The following is a 19,394-nucleotide window of genomic DNA, read 5'->3' as shown; positions in this document are numbered from 1 at the left end:
GCTGTACACCCCCTAGTGTAATGTCTTCTCTGGTAAGGTAAGACCAGATAATGGTCTCCTCTGAAGTAAAAATAAAACCCGTAACCCAGCTAGCCCTTGAATGTTCAAAAACTACTCTAAGGCTAACTTCCCACTATTAAGTGCTAACCTGGCAAATTTTCAATCCCAGACAACAATTCCATGGGAGCACGGTATTGTGCATAGTCCAAATAAACATTAAATCAAAGCAAAAAGACCAGCACTCTATAGTCTGCATCAAATATAAATATAGCTTTATTTCCAAAAAGAACAAATCATCCTATAAAAAGGATGACTGATATGCAAACTGGTTTTGGCACAATGCCTTCTTAAGTGCAAACAAACCAATCCAGAAAACAGCATTTAGATAAAATAAAAACACACATGACCAATAGCCAATCATGGATGTTCATTTAACTCCAGTGAAAATACACCCTGCAACCTAATAATCCAGGACTGTAAGACAGTAAAATTTGCTAACAATAGTGAGCAAACTACAGGTTTACAGAAATGTAAAAGGAAAATTTCATCCTTAGAAAAAATAGCCAGTACATCTAATATATGAGTCCTCGTCATTTGTTGATACTAATACTGACATTAAGCCAAACTTCCCAATAGTTAAAAACAGAAATAATAATGTGCCAACATTGGAGACATTGTTACCTCTACTGATTCCCAAAAAGTTGGGCAAAATGTACATAATATGTCTGCCACCAATCCAGTCCAGACTATATTTTAATATTGAAAAAAGGTTTAGGACTTGTACCCAGTTATGTTTCTGAAGAAGTTTTTGTGCATGATTTGTTGTCTTTTTGCAGATTATTGAATCTCAAGTTATATTTTTACGAAAAGGAATACCTTTTTGATGGAGTTAACAGGGAGTTCACTTTTAGACAATCTACTTTTGACCACCTACTAATAAATATGTCTCTCTGTTTCAACAGCAAGTGCTAAAATATTTGCACTTTATCATTGGATCCACTTATTGTTATAATAAAGGGAATCTTCCCTGGAATCAACAGCTCTCCTAGATCTTAAGAATAATAAACAATTGGTGATTAATACAGCTGATAAGCGGGGGTGTGGTAGTGGTTTGGGATTGGGTGATGTACTTGGATGAAGCTCGGAAACAACTTTCAGATTATAGTTTTATCAGTGAATGTAAACAGACCTAATTCCGAAATTTAAGACTGATATAGATATATGTTTACAGTTGGCTTTGGAGGAGGATATAATGACAAAGAAAGTTGTTTTTCATTTAACAGTACAGGATCCAGTTGCACAATATTTTTATTTACTACCAAAAATCCATAAGGATTTTAGCAATCCCCCTGGAAAACCAATTGTTTCTGAGCGTGGGACATTGACAAAACCATTATCTGTTTTTCTAACCTAATATTTGAAATCACTATTGAAGGGGTACATTCATACATCCAAGCTACTATGGAATTTTTGAATATTATACAGGACATACAGATAGATAGATAAAGGGTGGTATTTATTCACTCTGTATGTCAGTTCACTTTATACTAATATTCCCCATATTGGCTTGACCTTTACATAGCCCAGGCTTTAATACTTTTCTTCTTTGTCTTGCAGAGCATGTTCTAACTATAAAAGTCTTCCATTTTCATGATGAATATTATTTACAACTAAAGGGAACCACAATAGAGGCTTCTTTTGCCCCAATATATGCAGATTTATTTATGGGGTATATTGAAGAACAAATTATATATGATAATTCCCATAATATTTTTCTTGATGCAATGGACATTTGGAGAAGATACCTGGATGATTGTTGGATGTTAGATCTGGAGTATTTGCATGAGGTTGTTGACTATTTCAATGAAAATAAATGGGGGGTCAATTTTACAGTTAAGTTTGACCTCAAACATATTAGTTTTTTGGATGTTGATGTAATGGTAAATGATGATGGTGCTTTAAAAAGTAATGTTCATAGGAAATATCCACAATTTATTACATGCTACCAATTGCCATCCTCGCCATATTATTAAAAATATTCCAAAATCTCAGTTCTTGAGGCTCAAAAGTATTTGTTCCTCTTATACTGATTTAGATTGTCAAAATGCTAATATGACCAACAGATTCTGCAATAGGGGTTATGACTATCCATAATATGTCACCAATTTTGCAGGAAGTAAACAAAGTAGCTAGGGTTGAACTATTGTCATATACAGACAAAAAACTCTATATAGTAAAATTAGATTAGTTACCAGTTATGATAACAATACACTAATTTTTGTGGACATAGTGCAAAAACATTAGCATACTTCATTGACTGATGACAGGTTATGTGAATTAATTCCCTCAAGATGTCTTTTCTCTTATCGGAGGGCTAACACTTTGGCTAATTGGTTTAACCATTAAAAAAAACCTTTTGTCAGGCTAATTCACAGCAAACAACCATTGATGGAAATTTTTTTAAAAAGGTGTCAACAATGCGGGCACTGTTCACTTTGTAAATATGTTTGTAAAACTAAGCAATTTACATCTAAGAATACTCCTAAGATATATATCTATGTCTTTGGTAACTGTATTTTGGATCAGGTCATTTATTTGGCCACTTACACATGTTTAGCCTTTTATTTTGGATAGACTTCTTGCACTGTCAGGGCACAGATTTCAGAACATTTAAGTGACGTCAGATATGGATGACTATCCAATGCCTTGTCCAGACATGTCCAAAAACATTCTTCAGCCAAATTTATTTTTTTGAGTGATTGAAAGAATTATGTGTAATAAACATAATAAAATTGTTTGGCACAATATCTTAAATCGCCGAGAAAAATCCTGGATTATTAGGTTGGGGAGTTATTTTCACTGGGGTTAAATGAACACTTGTGATTGGTTATTGGTAGCATATGTTTTTTTTTATTTAGTTCTATGTTTTCTGGTTTGGTTTGCACTGAAGAAGGCATTGTGCCAAAACCAGTCTGTGTATCAGGCATCCTTTTTACAGGATGATTTGTTTTTGTTGTAATCAAAACTATATTTATATTTGCTGCAGACTATAGAGTGCTGGCCTTTTTGCTTTCATTTAAAATTTCAAGCCCCCCTAAGCCCTAAGAACACTGCTACCTATGTGGAACTGTTCACAGAAACCATGTACAAATATGATAATAGCTGCATAGAAGCAATTGTATTCACCAGGGATAAGTACAGAGCTAAGTCAAAAAACTAGCCACACTGGTGGAATCACAACATTAATAGGCTGCATAAAAAAATGAAGAAAATCATGGCAAACCTAGGAGGTATAGCACCCAGCAGGATGAAACTGCTCTAATCAAACTAAACAACTCAGAGGACAAATAGTCTACCAAAGCCAAATTTGAGGTAAATTTGGCCTCTCAGACCAAGGACAACCAAAAGGCATTATTTACCTATTTCAGCAACCTCAAGATAATACACAATTGTGTGCAGAGCTCACCGTTAATGGAGCCACCAATAATAGCAAACCTACTGGCAGACAAATTCAGTTCTAACTTTACCCTTCTGTCCTCACCCCACCCTCCCCTCATGAAATACCATCAAACACATCTCCCCTTGATATCACAAGGGAATGGGTCCTCAATGCATCAATGGGCCCAGGCACTATCCCTGGTTGCCTTCTATTTAGCATAAAACATGACATATTTGGCCCTCTGGCATCCCTATTTAACCATAGCCTCCCAACAGGCTTTCTGCCTCATGAAAGGAGAACACCAGCCATCATCCCTCTGCACAAAGGCAAGCCATCTATGGACCCTACAAACTACAGACCCATAAGTCTCTCTAGTCTCATATGTAAAGCCATGGAAAGGATTATCATGAAAATGGTCAATAATGATATAGGAAAACTCCAGACCCTGGACTCAATCCGGTTTGCTTTTGTCAAGGGCAGGTCATGCCAACTCAACCTGGTAGACTTCTTTGAGAAGGTCACCAAAGCAATGGAAGGGAGAAAAATGGTTCACACTGCCTACCCTGACCTGGCCAAGGCATTTGACATAATATTGCACATGGGCATTTGTGACAAACTCAAGAGGTTATGTACAAACCCTTATGTCACCCAGTGAATAGCCAGCTAGCTTACAGAGAGGACCCAAGAAGATGGACTTGGGGAGTCCACCTCTACAAAGAGGTCAGTCACCAAAGGAGTCCTTCAGGGTCAGATGTGGGACTGATCCTTTTGACAGCTACTTCTCTGAAGTTAAGTCTAATAACAAGGATCACTTGATGACCAAATTAACAGATGACTGCAAAATAGGAGCAGTCATAGAATCCCTCACTGACATTAATGTTCTCCAAGACAGGATGACACAGACAAATAACTGATGTCAGAGCCATGGACTAAAACTATATGCCAACAAATGCATAATAGTATCCTTCAGTAAGTCAACTACCCCAGGTAACATTCATATTGACAACGTACCGCTAACAGTTGACCCAGTAGTCAAGCACCTGGGGACACACAAAGACAGTAATTTAACCTTTGACCCTCACATGCCTACAGTAGCGAGGAAATCATTCTATGTTGTGCAACTTATAAACAAAGGTATGGCATCTAGGTCTAAAGAGGTTATTGTTCCACTGTATTCAGCATTCATCAGACCTATCATTGACTACAATACCCCTTTGTATGTACCTAACCAGGCATATCAAAAAACTGGAATGTCCGCAGACTGATCAAACTTTTATGCCTATATTCTGTCTCCTACAGGCAGTTGAGGGGAGATCTATGCCTGGCATACAAAGAATCATCAGACCCCACTCTGATGGACCTCCTGCATATCCACAAAACAAATAATACCAGGATTGCCCATTCTAAAGACTTAAACATTGCCTTTGATATAAATAGGACCTGCTAGAGAGACAGGCATGTATCCCAGAGACTACTCCTTCTTTGGAACAGACTCCCCATCCATATGAAGCAGAGTTCTTCCCTAACCCAGTTCAAGTTTAACTTGCACAAATGGATGGGGAACAGAAAATTCATTCCAGACTGGCACCTATGTCTCTAATGGACACAGACAGGCTATAAATGCTTAATCTCCCAGAACCCTGATCGTAAATGTTTCACCTCCCAAGCCCCTGCTTACAATTTGGGTACCAGAACTTGTCAGAGATTTGGGATTAATGACTAGGCTTTAAAAGGCCCCAGTGGTAATTAGCCTAGTACACACCTATGAACCTATAAATCAATTAACCATTGTGAGTATCTGTGCTTTTTCTATATCCAGGAGCTAGGTAGTGTATTTCTATGCCCTTGGCATACATTAATGCAGCAAACTGGACATGAGTTTCTATCTTATGATAATAAATGCAGTGTTGGATATTGTGGAATAACTAAGCATTTTCTGACCATGCTTTGTCCTCCCTGTCTAACAGAAATAAATCTGCCCATGAAATATACTTGGTACTGTTTCTACCACTATTAAAAACACAGGCAATATCTTTCTTCCTTGCTAGTCTGGATTAGAAGACTTAGAGCAAGGCTACTCAGCAGTCCTTCATATATCTCTGATGTGGGAAAGTCTGAAACTGTAGTCATTGTCTTTAGTAAAAATATTAACAGTCTATAAGAGCAAGATAAATTGACAAAAAAATAAATATGCTTGAATGGCATTTATTATTGGCAGGCATTCAAACGATAAGGACAGATAAACACATTACTGCTCTATAAGACTGAGCTAACATTGGCTGGATTTTAATGCTCATAGTGGAAAACAGGAGTGAAAAAAAGTAAATTACTATCCCTTGGGCCAAGGATCAGACAAGCAGGTCGAATGTTTCATTCTTACAAAATAGTTAATTGCTCATACACAATCACCCACTTAAAATAATTGAGGTATTCCGACAATATTATGAACCCTTGCATTTATAATGATGGTTCTGATCTCTAGAATCAGAAGATCCTTTATGGCATGTTCCTATATGTTTCCTTTATTTTCACCTGAACAAGATGTAATTAGTCTGAATGAGAAATCATTTTTGGAAGTTGCTATTCCACCCTGATATAACTGCAGTTATATATCTCTTCCCTAGTAGTAAAGCAGTCAGTAGAGCCTGACATAGGGTAAGCTCTTCTTTGACTTACAATATGCCTGGGACTTAGGTTTCAGTACTGCCAAATGTCCTTTCTCTTTCTTACTTAGCAAAAAGATATTTATTTTTTTCACTTTATTGACTATGTTAGTCCCACTAGGCTACTGATCTCTTTTAAGTGGAGACCCAAGGTGGTATTCATACTTCCTAGAGAAAATCCGGTGAGGATACTGGGGAACTTCTCCTACTCATCATTGTTATGAGTGGGGCCCATTTTGCATGAGCACCACCTGTTTCCATTCCAGGTGTAGAGGCAGCCTGGGGAAACAGGGAGGCAGATGGAGAAAGAAGGAAATAATGGAGTGGTGAGGGAAATGGAGGAGAAAGCAAATACTGAGGCCAGAGAATGTATGCAGGATTCTGAGGAGATGTTTCAAAGAAATTAGTTTGATGTAGATAAGACTGCAAATGATGGATATATAATTATAATGTTCCAGTAGGGAGGGTTGCAGGATGATTTACTTAAATGATGATGCAGAGTGAGACAGAAAATAAAGTAGATGGTTCCTGGGGGGACATTATGAAAGAAATACAAAAGGATGGTGCAGAGAGAATCCTGAAGAATAGTGCTGAGATGGAAAACAAAATATATGCAGTGGAAGTAAAAGAAGGCAAAAGAGGAGCATCAGAAAAAAATGCATAACAAAGTAAAAAATGGAAGTAAGAGATAAGGATTCAAAGTAAAGAAGAAAAGAAATTGACAGATATGGAGTGTGAGACAAATAGACTTTGGTGGTGGTGCTGCAGTGGCATTGCCACCTCACAGTAAGATGTTGTCCTGTTTGATTTTCAGCTAGAGCATCTTCTGTGTGGAGACATGCATAAATGGGCGTACCTTCGTTGAAGGTTGTGCATCAGGGCTGGCAACTCGGCATGTAAAAATCTACTGCCAATCATTAGTGGACCGGAGCTCCACTGTGGCAACCCCTAACTGGGAAAAGCTGAAAGAAACAACAACAACAACAACGGAGTGTGAGACAAATGAATAGCTCTTTTGGGTGTAAAAGCACATGAGGAAAGAGCATTTGTTTCTATTAACAGAGACATTTTGTGACATTATATTTGAGACAGTTTTTTCAATGGAATTTTTTCTTGGAGAAGATGAAAAAAGAAAGAATGTAACCCATGGAATATTTAGGTGAAAAAAACATTCAAAAAGGAAGCAGAAAAGAAAATGTATGTACAATGTCAAACAGAGGTGCATAGAGAGACTTTGAAAGGATATTTGAAAACTTTATGTAAATAAATACTGGACATTACAAATGTTTATGATAAAAGAGGTTTATGGACTGGTGGAAGGAATTGTAATATTGTATTAAAAACAGAGGAGAAATATACATATACCAAGCATGATAAATGTGGAGGAGAATACAGCTGTTGTAAATTACTGGGGATAACCCAAAACTTATTTTTTTGGAAGCAAAGAACATTTGATAAGTAACTATGATAACAGAAAATGTTATATTTGTGAAGAAATAGGTAGGACATGATGCAGAAATGTGAATTGAAATGTTATAAATGCAATAAAAGTGAACATTTATGGATGGGCTGCAAAAATCAAAATAACAGTAAGAAAAAAGAAAAAGAATGTGAATAACATGAACAAAGAAGAAATTTCTGAAGTATAGAAATAGAAGAAAAATTAGATGAGAAAAAATAATAAAAAGGACATAGAAGAAGGTTCTGAAATAAGTGACAAAGAAGACATAAATTGGGAGGTAGTAAAAGAAAAAAATAATTTGAATGGTAAAAAAGTGAAAGACAGAAAAAAATAAAGGGATAAGTACAAAAGGAAAAAAGGAAAGTAATGGATGAAAAATAATATATACAATTAATGACTGAGGTTTAGTGTAATGATTAAGGTGTTTGCCTTACAGACATAAGGTACATAAGGTACAGTATTTGACTCTCACCTTTGGGAGGGAAATTAGCTAGTCTTCAAATGGCCTATTAAAAAATCTAGCCTAGTAATAAGCTATTTACTTATGAAACCATGAATCTAAGGAAAAGGGAAAATGGAAATTTTAGAGTGCTGTCTGTAAATGTGAATACTATTAAGAATATATTATGAAGAAGAAGAATGTGATGTAGATGTAATTATATTAGAATGCACAAGATTGTTTACGAAATGACGAAAGACTACAGTCATAGAAACTATGGGAAGGAAAGATAATATGGAATTTAGGGAATTAAAGATGTTCTGGAATAGCAATATACTATAGAAATACAGTAAAGATATTAGCTGTAACTTTAGCAAAAAATGGGAAGATTTAAAATAGAAACAAGTATATAAAATTATAACATTATATCCTTATTCTAATTGTAAATAAAGAGAAAGTTTATTTCATTATGTTTTAGACCATGTCATGATAACTATGAATATTATAATAAAAGGAGACTTTAATTGTGATTTAAGAAGGAAGCATAAAAAAATTATATAAGAAAAATGTTAGAAGTTTTAAGATGTGGCAAGTTAAAATTTTGGGACAAAAAGTCATGGACTTACAAAAGGGGTATGCATATAACTGAAATAGATTATTTAAATGTATCAAACAGTTTAGTTGTAGAAGAAGGGAAGATATTTGAAACAGGACTTTTTGATCATCTTGAATTATAGCTAGAGAGAAAGGAAAACAAGGAATATGCAAAAATAAGCAAAGGAATAAAAAGGATAATGAGAAAGCATTAAATGAAGAAGGAAAAATATTACTAATACAGTTATGAAAAGATCATATTACTATGAGAACATTTTTGTAAAAATTGGTTTGAATGATGGATGATATTTAAGGAAAATGTGATAAAAGTAGAGAAAGAATACTATAAATGGCTATATAAAGATACATTGGAAAATTAAGAACATAATGATATAAAGTACTTTGACAAAGAAAAATAATTATATACAAGAAATCCAGAAAATACAAGAATTGTTATATAAGCAAATATATTTTTACAAGGAAAAAGAGAAGTATTGAGCTACTTAAGCAGATTAGTAAAGGAATACGGTAGTGCAATGAGAAAAATAAAAAAATGTAAAAAGAGAAATAGAAAATAAATCAGGAGAAGATTCTGAACAGTATGGCACAATATGTACAAGAAATATTTAAAGAAAAAGGATGGCAGTAAGAAAAACATGGAAAGTAAAAAGGTTAACAGAAAAAGAGAATAAAGAGTTGGAAAAGGAGATTTCTTTAAATGAGCTAGCTAAACTATTAGAACAAGTAAATACAGATTTGTCTGCAGGGCCAGATGAAATAGGGCAGGAAATGTATAAAATTTAAGGAATTGGCAAAAAAGTATATTTTTGAAAATGTTGAATTAATTGTTAAATGAAGGTTTTATGTATAAAGAATGATGTATTGGAATACTTAAATTCATATGGATGAAGGAAGCTAGAAGAAAATTAAAATACTGTAGACCAATAGTATTAAATTATAGTGATTAATTATCTTTATGAAAATAATACAAACGAGATTTGAAACTAAAATGCAAAATATTATGAAAGATAGCTTATATAGTGTAAAGGGGAAGGGTTGTCAAGCATTATTAATGATAGTCAGAGAAGCTGTGGATGATTTTATAAATAGAAAAGAAGAAGTGAAATCATGACAGGAGACTTTCATAAGGCATTTGATACAACTGGACATGAAATCTTATGGACAGTAATGAAAGAATATAAGTGCAAAAGTTAGGAAATTCTGAATGTCAGCATATAGTAATGAAAAAGTAAAAATATTTGTAAATGTCTGGTTAAGCCAAGAGCTACATATGAAAAATTGTATAAGACAGGAAAGGAAATGGGCCATAAAAAAGAAAAGTGATAGAATATGTTTACATTGTCAAGTAGAAGAAACTGCGGAATGTGTTTTTTGAAATTTAAAAGAGTAAAAAAGTATTGGGGAAAACTATGTAAAGAAGATTTTTTTTTCAAAAAATATAAAAGAAGTGGATAAAGTAAACATGAGTATGATCAAATATAGATATTATAAGAATATTAGTAAAGAATATGTTAAAAGAATAGATACAAAGTTATTTTCTATCATATGGGTTTTATGGAATGAAAGAATAAATGAAATTATATTTAATGTTAAATGGATTTTAGCAACAGTATTTAGTAAAATCAGCTGTAGTTATGGAAAAATGAGTGGGGGTCTAATAGGGATGACAATGTAGTATGACTGCAAAGGAAATTATGAATATGTGTAAATATATTTGTTTATCTATATGTTTGTACATTTGCAAATATTTGTAAATATGTAAATGTGTTATAAATAAGAGTTCTTTTACAACTCTCCAAAATCCTTATTCTTCTTACTGTATTTTTAATACTGTTCACATTTACAGGCAGCACTCTAAATTGTTCATTTTCCATTTTCCTTAGATTCACAAATCCATGTATCCACTTTAAAACTTTGAACAAATTTAATAAAGCAGCATATACCACTGGGTTAGTTAACCCTAAATAAAGGACACCTACTTTTTGCAGCCTCGGTTTCCTGATGTCATTTCAAAACTGAAATTGCCTTCTTCTATTAAATGAATGGCTTACTTGTGTGATACAAGCAAAAGAGATTTGTCAGGGTGTAATCAAGTGTATTAAAAAAAGTAAATAGATTATTACAAATTGGAGACCTATTATTTTAAATAACATTGATTATGAGATTAAAAAAATCACACAGGTTAGGTTCAGACACTTTCTACAACAAGTTTTAACATGCAGGATTTTTTGGTGGTAAAGTAAAAATGTTAATATGTTATGGTTCCCAAGAAAAAAGATACATTTAATTAACAAATATAAAACTGATGCACATGTGTTAGCCTGTGATATACAAACAGAATTTGATTCAATTGATCATGAAGGGTTATAGAAAATGCAAAAAAGTTATAATATCACTGATAAATTTTTATATATATATATATATATATATATATATATATATATATATAATAAGAAGTGCTTAGAAATCTACTCAACATAAAATTTCAGTTAATGTTTGGTTAAGTAAAGAAATAAGTATTAAAAATAGAGTAATAAAACAAGGCTACCCACTGAGTAGTTTTTTATTTAGTTTAGACATGAATGCAGTTCTAATTCAATGTGATTATATCTTTTCAGAGGTGAGATGGAATATGTGTGATACTTTTCCTTTTTGTTTTCCATGTGCAGATGATTGCACTGCTATTACAAAGAAATCTATGTGGCTCAATGCAATCTTACCCTTTTATATCAGGTATTCGACCAGGCTGGGTTATTTTAAAATTCATCTAAGTGTCAATGATATAAACGAAATACTATTATTAGTGGAATTAATATTAAATTAAAAGAAATAAAAAAATATAATATTGTTGGTCATACTGGGGTCAATATATATTGCAATGGGATAATACTCCTTAAAAATAAAAAAAAGTTTCTAGGGAAAGCTTTTAAGTTATCTTTCTCAAATATGTTAATATCTACTCTACTAGTTTAGGAATGTTGGAAATATAGAGGTAGTATGTTTCCTTTCCTGAGGTGTAAAGAAACACAGTTGTTACAAACTTATTCCAATGTGTACGGAAATCTTGACTGAACCTTATTAAACAGGATATAATATTTTGTACAAAAGAAGGAAGCATAGGACTTACAAATCCCATTTTCTGTCCAGCTTATTAAATTTACATTTGGCATTAGAGAAGTTATAAAATAGAAATACTGATCGTTCGGGCAATATTTTATGTATTAAGTATACCTCAACATGTATAGTGTATCATTAGGTAAAAGAAAAAAGTGTTGTGAAAAAAATATTAGCAAGAAGTATGTTCAAAAACTACACAATGGCATATTCAGGATAATTCACCATTTTAGACTTAAACTTCCACTAAAAACAAATAGCCTTGGTTTTAAAATGTTCCAGAAATACAGATTTTCCTTTGGAGACTGGTGAAAATGAACAGTGAAAGGTGTAATGAAATATAAATTTGCCTTCAGAAAGACACCATCAATTATGCAATGTAGAATAAGCCATGTCATATTTACTGTGTCTCTGAGCCACTTATTGAGTGGCATAGTTTGTTTGTGTTTGTGTCTTTCGGCTTTTCCCGGTTAGGGGTCGCCACAGCAGAACTCCGGTCCGCTAATGATTGGTAGCTGATTTGTACGTGCCGAGTTATCAGCCCTGATGCACAACCTTCAATGAAGGTACGCCCATTCATGCATGTCTCCACGCAGAAGACGCTCTAGCTGTGAATCGAACCGGACAGCATCTTACTGTGAGGCGACAATGCTACCTTGACTTTAATAGTAAAATATGTAATACTTTTACATTAGATAATATCATATATGGCAAACCCACTCCACATGACAGTAGGACAGAAGTTTTGTGTGTGTGTGTGTGTGTGTGTGTGTGTGTGTGTGTGTGTGTGTGTGTGTGTGTGTGTGTGTGTGTGTGTGTGTGTGTGTGTGTATGTGTGTGTGTGTGACTAGATGTGAAGAGTTATTATACACCACACTATGGGACTGTGATGTGATTATGGATACATTTTGCTTTTGGCTATGGTGGAAAGGTTGGGGGTTGGAAATGTTGAACTTTAAACTTTCTGATACTTTAATATGTTTATTTCATATACTTCCAGATAAGATCAATATTGATAGTGCATTATTGCAATTGATTTATGTTATTATAAAGCTCTCCAACTCTTTTAGATAACTGCTATGGGGTCTTCTACATCCAACTGATCTACCAGCAACTCAGGCAGATAAGGCCTCATCTGAAGGACAACATACTCAGGAGTGCAGTACCCCTTTATGCAGCACTGCAATGCCTATTTTGGAAAATTAGTCCAACTACCGAGTGGGAGAATAGAACCCATAGCCTTCTGATATTTCACCATCACAGGTGAGTGTGCTACCTGCTGAACTTTCACCTGTGATATACAGAGGCACAACACATTTGACCATTACTAGTTTTCTATATGGCCACTTACAATGAGATACAGCTGAAAAGTCTGCATACAGGACTTCTAGTTTTTGATGGGTTTCTTTTCAGTTTCAAAGCAACTGGTGGTTGAATTATTATCATGTTTCTTTTTTTAATAAAAAGGGCACATAGTATATCATTAAGGGTGGTGTTACATGAGGAGATAAGTCGTGTGACACTAAGAATTTGTGTATTTTGAAGTAAAGAGTTGTCTGCCTTCTGTGTCTTCATTTAATAGGCCTTACCTTGGTAATTGTTATAGTAATGTATCAGTCAAAAAATTAATCTGGAAGACCCTGCACACATCTCACTAATATTTTCAAAAAGACTCTGACCCACTATCTATGTCTTCTGACTAAAATGTTCAGTCAAGTTTGAACTAGGGAAGGTTTGTTCTATGCCATAAAACCATAGACTATCTTCTGAACAGGTAATTAGTAATACCAGGAAACATACCAAGAATAAAAGGGATTTTAAATGGTTGCCAGATTTATTGCAAAGTAGAAATCCACAAATGCTACTGTGCTTCAGTGTTATTAAAAGTATAATTCTTTATACTACCAGTTATATTAATTCAACTTTATCTAATCAGTTAGCCATGCATAAGTACATCATAAATAATATTAGAAAAAAGGTAAAAAGATCCTTAAAAATAAGCAAGAAAGACAGATAAGAAAATTCAAATCAATATAACCTCAGTGTAAAGATGCTGTAAAATTAAATACTTTAATGTAAGAATGCAAGTAAATCAGTTGCAGAGTAGCAGATAAGTCCCAAGTTTAAAAATAGTACAAACCATAGTATTTCATAGTGTTTAATGAAAAATATGGAATCTATTTTTTCAAGACAGTTTAACTTACCATCTCTATGTTTCAGGGGTCTCACATTTTCCAGTCCTATACATATAATATCACTGATTTAACATATAGTCACATTCCAATGAAATCCAAAACATGAAAACAAAATCACTTGAACATGCCACACTTCACAAAAAAAAACTTACACAAATAATTTATCCTTGAAAAGCTAAAACCATAGCTCACTTGCACTGAAAAAAAAACTACACTGAGTCCTAGAAATCCAAAACACACACCCAGCACTATAGTAATCAAATTCCACCATTGTTTAAAGATTTATCATTTATTTGCTGCTGAACTGTTTCACATTTCCAGCCCACCATAATGTAAGGTGCATTTCAACAAAATCTGCTGTCTGCAGGTTGGGTGCTCAGATTGTTGTTCCTGTTATACTAGCTCTTTGTTGCTCCAAGACCAGTTCACATCATCAAAAACAGCTATTCATATCTACAACCCCACTGCCCTTAGGCTAGTAATTGATGGAAACTATATTTGGTTGCATCCAGGTATGTGGCAAGTGAGTCTGATAAAACATAGAACAAGCCTTTTGACTCTTTGAAGCATGAGTTTTGTGCCATCAGAGCCAAGCTATCTTCATTCCATTTGTGAAAATCTTGCCTTGATGTGTGTGGCATGAGGCATCTGAGCCAGTCTCTAGTTGCACAATTGATGGCATCTGAGTCTGCTATTCTATAGTATACTGTATGCAGTTTGTACTACCTGTTCAGTCCTTATACTAGTGTTGTTATACTGAAATCATATACTGCTTATTATTATAATTGTGTACTGTAGCAAACAATAGGTTTGTACTATTTTTGAATCATACTGTTTATTTATAGGTTTATAGGTAAGTACTAAGCTAGCTGCCCTTGTGGGCCATTTTAAGCCTTGCCAGTTTCCCTTTTTGTGCTCAAATTAACCCATCTGAATTGGCTAGAGACTGGCCTTACCCATCCCCATCCCATGGTCAATAATCATATATATTACTCGTAGTGAGAATAACTGGGATCATACCATAGATAATTTGAGGGGACACATGTATGGGATGAAGTAATTAGGAGCTGCCTCTGTCCATTAGTAGAACAGGGGCAGTCCTCTAGTAAATATTATTTTACCCATCAATAGATCCAAGTGTCACATGAATATGGACAGGGATAAACATTGTTTTATGTGGATGGGGAGTTTGCTCCAGAGCAGGGGTATCCTCTGCTAGATATACCTGTCCCTCCAAACCATTCTTATGATGTTGCAGAAGAGGTTTATATCCACAGACTGAGTATTTCAGGTGCCTTTTGACTTGATGATGTGCTGTAACTCCATCAGTATTGGGTCAGAAAATGTCTTCTGTGCCAGACACGGGCCAAGAGTCAGTTCATTTAAGGCATGTTGTTTAGGCCTTGTATCCTTTTACTACATACATACAAATGTTTCAAGCATTGGCATTAAAGCCCTTCTAGCTTGCCAATATGCCAAAACACTTGTTCCCATAATAAATGTCCAGGCTGTTCTTAAAAATATCTAAACTAGTACTTGCTTTAATGTAATTTGGTAGTCTGTTCCAAGCATCAGCTACTCTGTCAGAGAACCAATTAGTACACTTCGCATTCCTATAGAATCGTCTACATAGGTTATCTGATGATTCTCTAGTACTTTTTGATAACCCCAAACATTCCCTAAATGCCCTATGTACCTGAATAAGATCTCCTCTTAAATATCTGTAAGAGACACTGTACAAGTTCAGATATTTTAGTCTTTCATAATAATTTAGATTTTCACATCCATGGATGCCCTTATTATATTTCCACTGTACTCTTTCCAGTTTATTCATGCTTGTTTTCCTATAGGGTTTCCATATTGTTATTCCATACTCAAGTTTGGGTCTAATGTAACTAACAAACAATAACTTCATTATGTTTGATTTCCTAGACTTTATAAATCTTTTTATACAACCTATAGTTCTATAACCATCATTAGCCAATTGGTTGATATGATTAGAAAAACTCATAGCTGAATCTACCCATATACCCAGGTCCTTAAATGAGTCTACAGTTTCAATCACTATGTGCTGTATTAAATATTCACCTTTCAGTTTATGTCTCCCAAATCTCATATGCTTAGTTTTTGATGTATTTATCAGCATATTATTCTCCTGTGCCCACATGGTCAATTTAGTCAAATTATTTTGCAGACATGCCTTATCTGTAACACTTGTAATTAGTTTACCCAATTTCAGGTCATCAGCATATAAACTGTAGAACACCTCAGATGAAAAATTAAGGTCTGAAAGATACAATGTAAATAAGTAAGGGCCTAGTTCAGAGCCCTGTGGGACACCTTGACTGTAACCACAGATTTCACCTGTTCAGCTGGTGTGTGATACTTGCCACGTTCTATTTGTAAGCCATGCAGCTATACATCTTATCAACAGTACATCAATACCTAGTTGTACTAATTTATTGATCAATGTTTTGTGCTTGACCCTGTCAAATGCTGAAGTTAAATCTATATAAATCACATCACAGCACAATTTTTCATTCATAGCTGTTATTATATTGTTATAGAACATCATGTTACAGGTGGTAATAGATCTATTTTCAACATATGCATGCTGATATATGGTTTCAAGTCCCAACCTATCCAGTTCTGACAATAACTTAACCAGTATTACCCTCTCCATTATTTTTCCACAACATGAAAGTAGACTTAAGGGTCTATATGATTCTGGGTTTGTCCTACCCCCCTTTCCCTTAAAGACAGATTTAATAAGTGCATGTCTCCAATCTTGAGGAATCTCCCCATATTTATATGACCTAGTGAATAATAGATGTAATGGCAGTGTAAGTTCTTGCTTAAGTGTGTATATAGTAAGTTATCTTCTGTGGATGCTTCATTTGTTGCATGTGTCTGGACAAATCCATGCCAAAGGGGGCATTATATTCAATGATTAGCCTAATGAGGGCTGAGTAAAGGAGTAAAATTTATCATTTACTGATTTGGTGAGTGCCACTAAGCTAGTGGCCTGTTGTCAGGGGGTATGATAAATGCAGATGGAAACAAAGGTACAGTGAAATATGGGTGGAAACAAAAAACTTTTTTTGTGGAAAAATTGATCATTTAATTAATAATTATGATAAAAAGAAATGCTATATTTGTGGGAAAGTGGTTCATGATTTGAAAAGATGCAAAATGAAATGTTTTAAATGTGAAAAAATAGGCCATTTATGGATGAATTTTAAGGAAAATGTTAAGAACCGAAGGAGAACCGAAGAGAAAGTAATTAGTGAGCAAGAGATTGAGCCTAAATTAAAACAACAGGAAACAACAGGGGGTTGGGAGGGTGGCCTAATGGTTAAGGTGTTTGCCTTGCAAGTACAAGGTGCAGGGTTTGAGTCTCACAAGGGATAATTGGCTAGGCTTAAAATGGCTCGCAAGGGCAGTTAGCTTAGTACTAATCTATGAACCTATGAACCTATGAAACACAAGAAAAAGAGTGAGATAAACAGATAATGATAGATAATACTGAGATAGAAGGAGAAATAGTAAAAGAAAAAAGAAACGAGGGAATGTTAGAAATGGAATACAATGGAAGGAAAAAGATCCATTGGGAAAGGGGTAAAAGATAGAAAAAGAGAATTCATTGGTTTAAGCATGAAAGAAAATGAGAAAGGGAAAGGTTAAATAGGACAATATAAATAAGAGACATTACAAACAGAAACATTATGTGGTGAGATGATTTGGAATATAGGGAAAGGTATGGAAATATTATGTAAGACATCAGCAGATGTTTTATAGCATTATAGTGGTTTATGCACATGTGATGAAGAAAGAGAGGGTATGCTCAAGAAAATTCAGATTATGTTAGTGTGAGTATGGATGTAATATTAGTGGATGACTTTAATGGTGATTTAAGAAAAAAGAAAAAAGGGTGGTGATGTAAAAACAGCGTTAGAAGTGATTAAAAACGGAAAATGATATATCTGGGCAGTAGACAGTGGATAAACAAAAGAAGTAATCTAAGAACAGAGGTATATTATTCTACTATTTCTGAGAGTTTGAAGAGAAAAAGGAAAAAATGTACAGGATTTTCAGATCATTTGGCTATTTGGATAGAGAAACAAGAAAGAAATGGATGCATAAAAATAGTTAAAGGGATTAAGAGAGTGAATGAAAAATAAATAAGGTGTAGAAATAGCTAGACAATTGTGGAAAGATCCTGTAGGAATGAAAGAATTCGACAAGAAATCGACATTATGATAGATAGATATGTTTCAAAGATGAATATAAAAATGTTACTTGTAATGGCAATGCATAAAAAGAAAAGTGGTAAATAAAAAATATAAAGATGTAAGCAGCAAGGCATTTGCAGATCTAGTAAGAAAAATAAATAATGATATGATAGAAAGAAATATACAAGATGAATGAAGAAAAGATTAAAAGGCATTTGTTTAAGCAAAGGCATTTTCTACAAGGTAAAACAGAAGACATGGTGCATTATTTGAGTAGCATAGTAAGGGAAAATAAAAGGGTAATAAGAGAAATGAGAAAGGAGAAAGAAGAAATTGTCAAAAGTCAACAAGAGTACTAAAAGAAGACATAATAGAAAAGACATTTAAAGTAAGTAAGACAAAAAGAGTTAATAAAGTAAGAAGTATATGACTATACTGGAGAACTTATAAGCTGTCATACAAAAAGAAACTGTATTTAGTAAACTCTGTGTTAGGTGGAAAAATTGATATGTTGCAAATGATTTTATGAGCCCTACAAAATGTGAAAAAGAAATAATGACAATTGTGTTTTCATTTACAAAGAGTTCCAGGTTGAACACAGTAAAAAGAGAAACATTATATGTTAAGGAAGAACAAGGAGGGTTGGGTCTAATAAATCCAATGTTATGTGCAGCATCATTAAATCTATATGAAGTGTTGAGATGGATAAAACAGGAAAATGGAACATTAATAAGTATAATAAGGAAAGAAAAGTATAAAAAGAATATGGTGCATGATGAGTAAATTTAAGAGTGAAAAAGAAGGTATGAATGGGGAAACAAAAGACTATCAAGACAAAATAATATCAGGGAAAATAAAGATAAGGGAAATAGAAGAAAATAGGAAATTATGGTATTTAAACATAATGAACAAACATCGTTTGATCCATGGGAAAAAATTAAGGAAGAAAAAATTAAAGCAATAAAAGTGAGACCAGAATTAAATAAAAAATAAGTAAAATGTAGAGATGTTTTACAAATATTAAATACTGACAACTTATGTACAGATTCAATAAAACCTACACAGTCTGCTAAATCACACGACAGAGCACAGTTTTGTATGTTCTACCCTGTGTGTAGAGCTGCTCAAACACAGTAAACATTGTGGCATGCTACTTATAGCATAAGCAGCTGAACTGTATGCTAATCAACCAATCCAAGATGGAGGAGCTATTCAACAAGCTATAGAGCAACTAC

This window comes from Protopterus annectens, chromosome 2.part2 (assembly GCF_019279795.1).
Source record: "Protopterus annectens isolate FY-2018-M chromosome 2.part2, PAN1.0, whole genome shotgun sequence".
In the NCBI taxonomy this organism is placed as follows: domain Eukaryota; kingdom Metazoa; phylum Chordata; order Ceratodontiformes; family Protopteridae; genus Protopterus; species Protopterus annectens.
The sequence above is the reverse complement of the archived record's forward strand: the minus strand, read 5'-3'. Positions refer to the sequence as shown.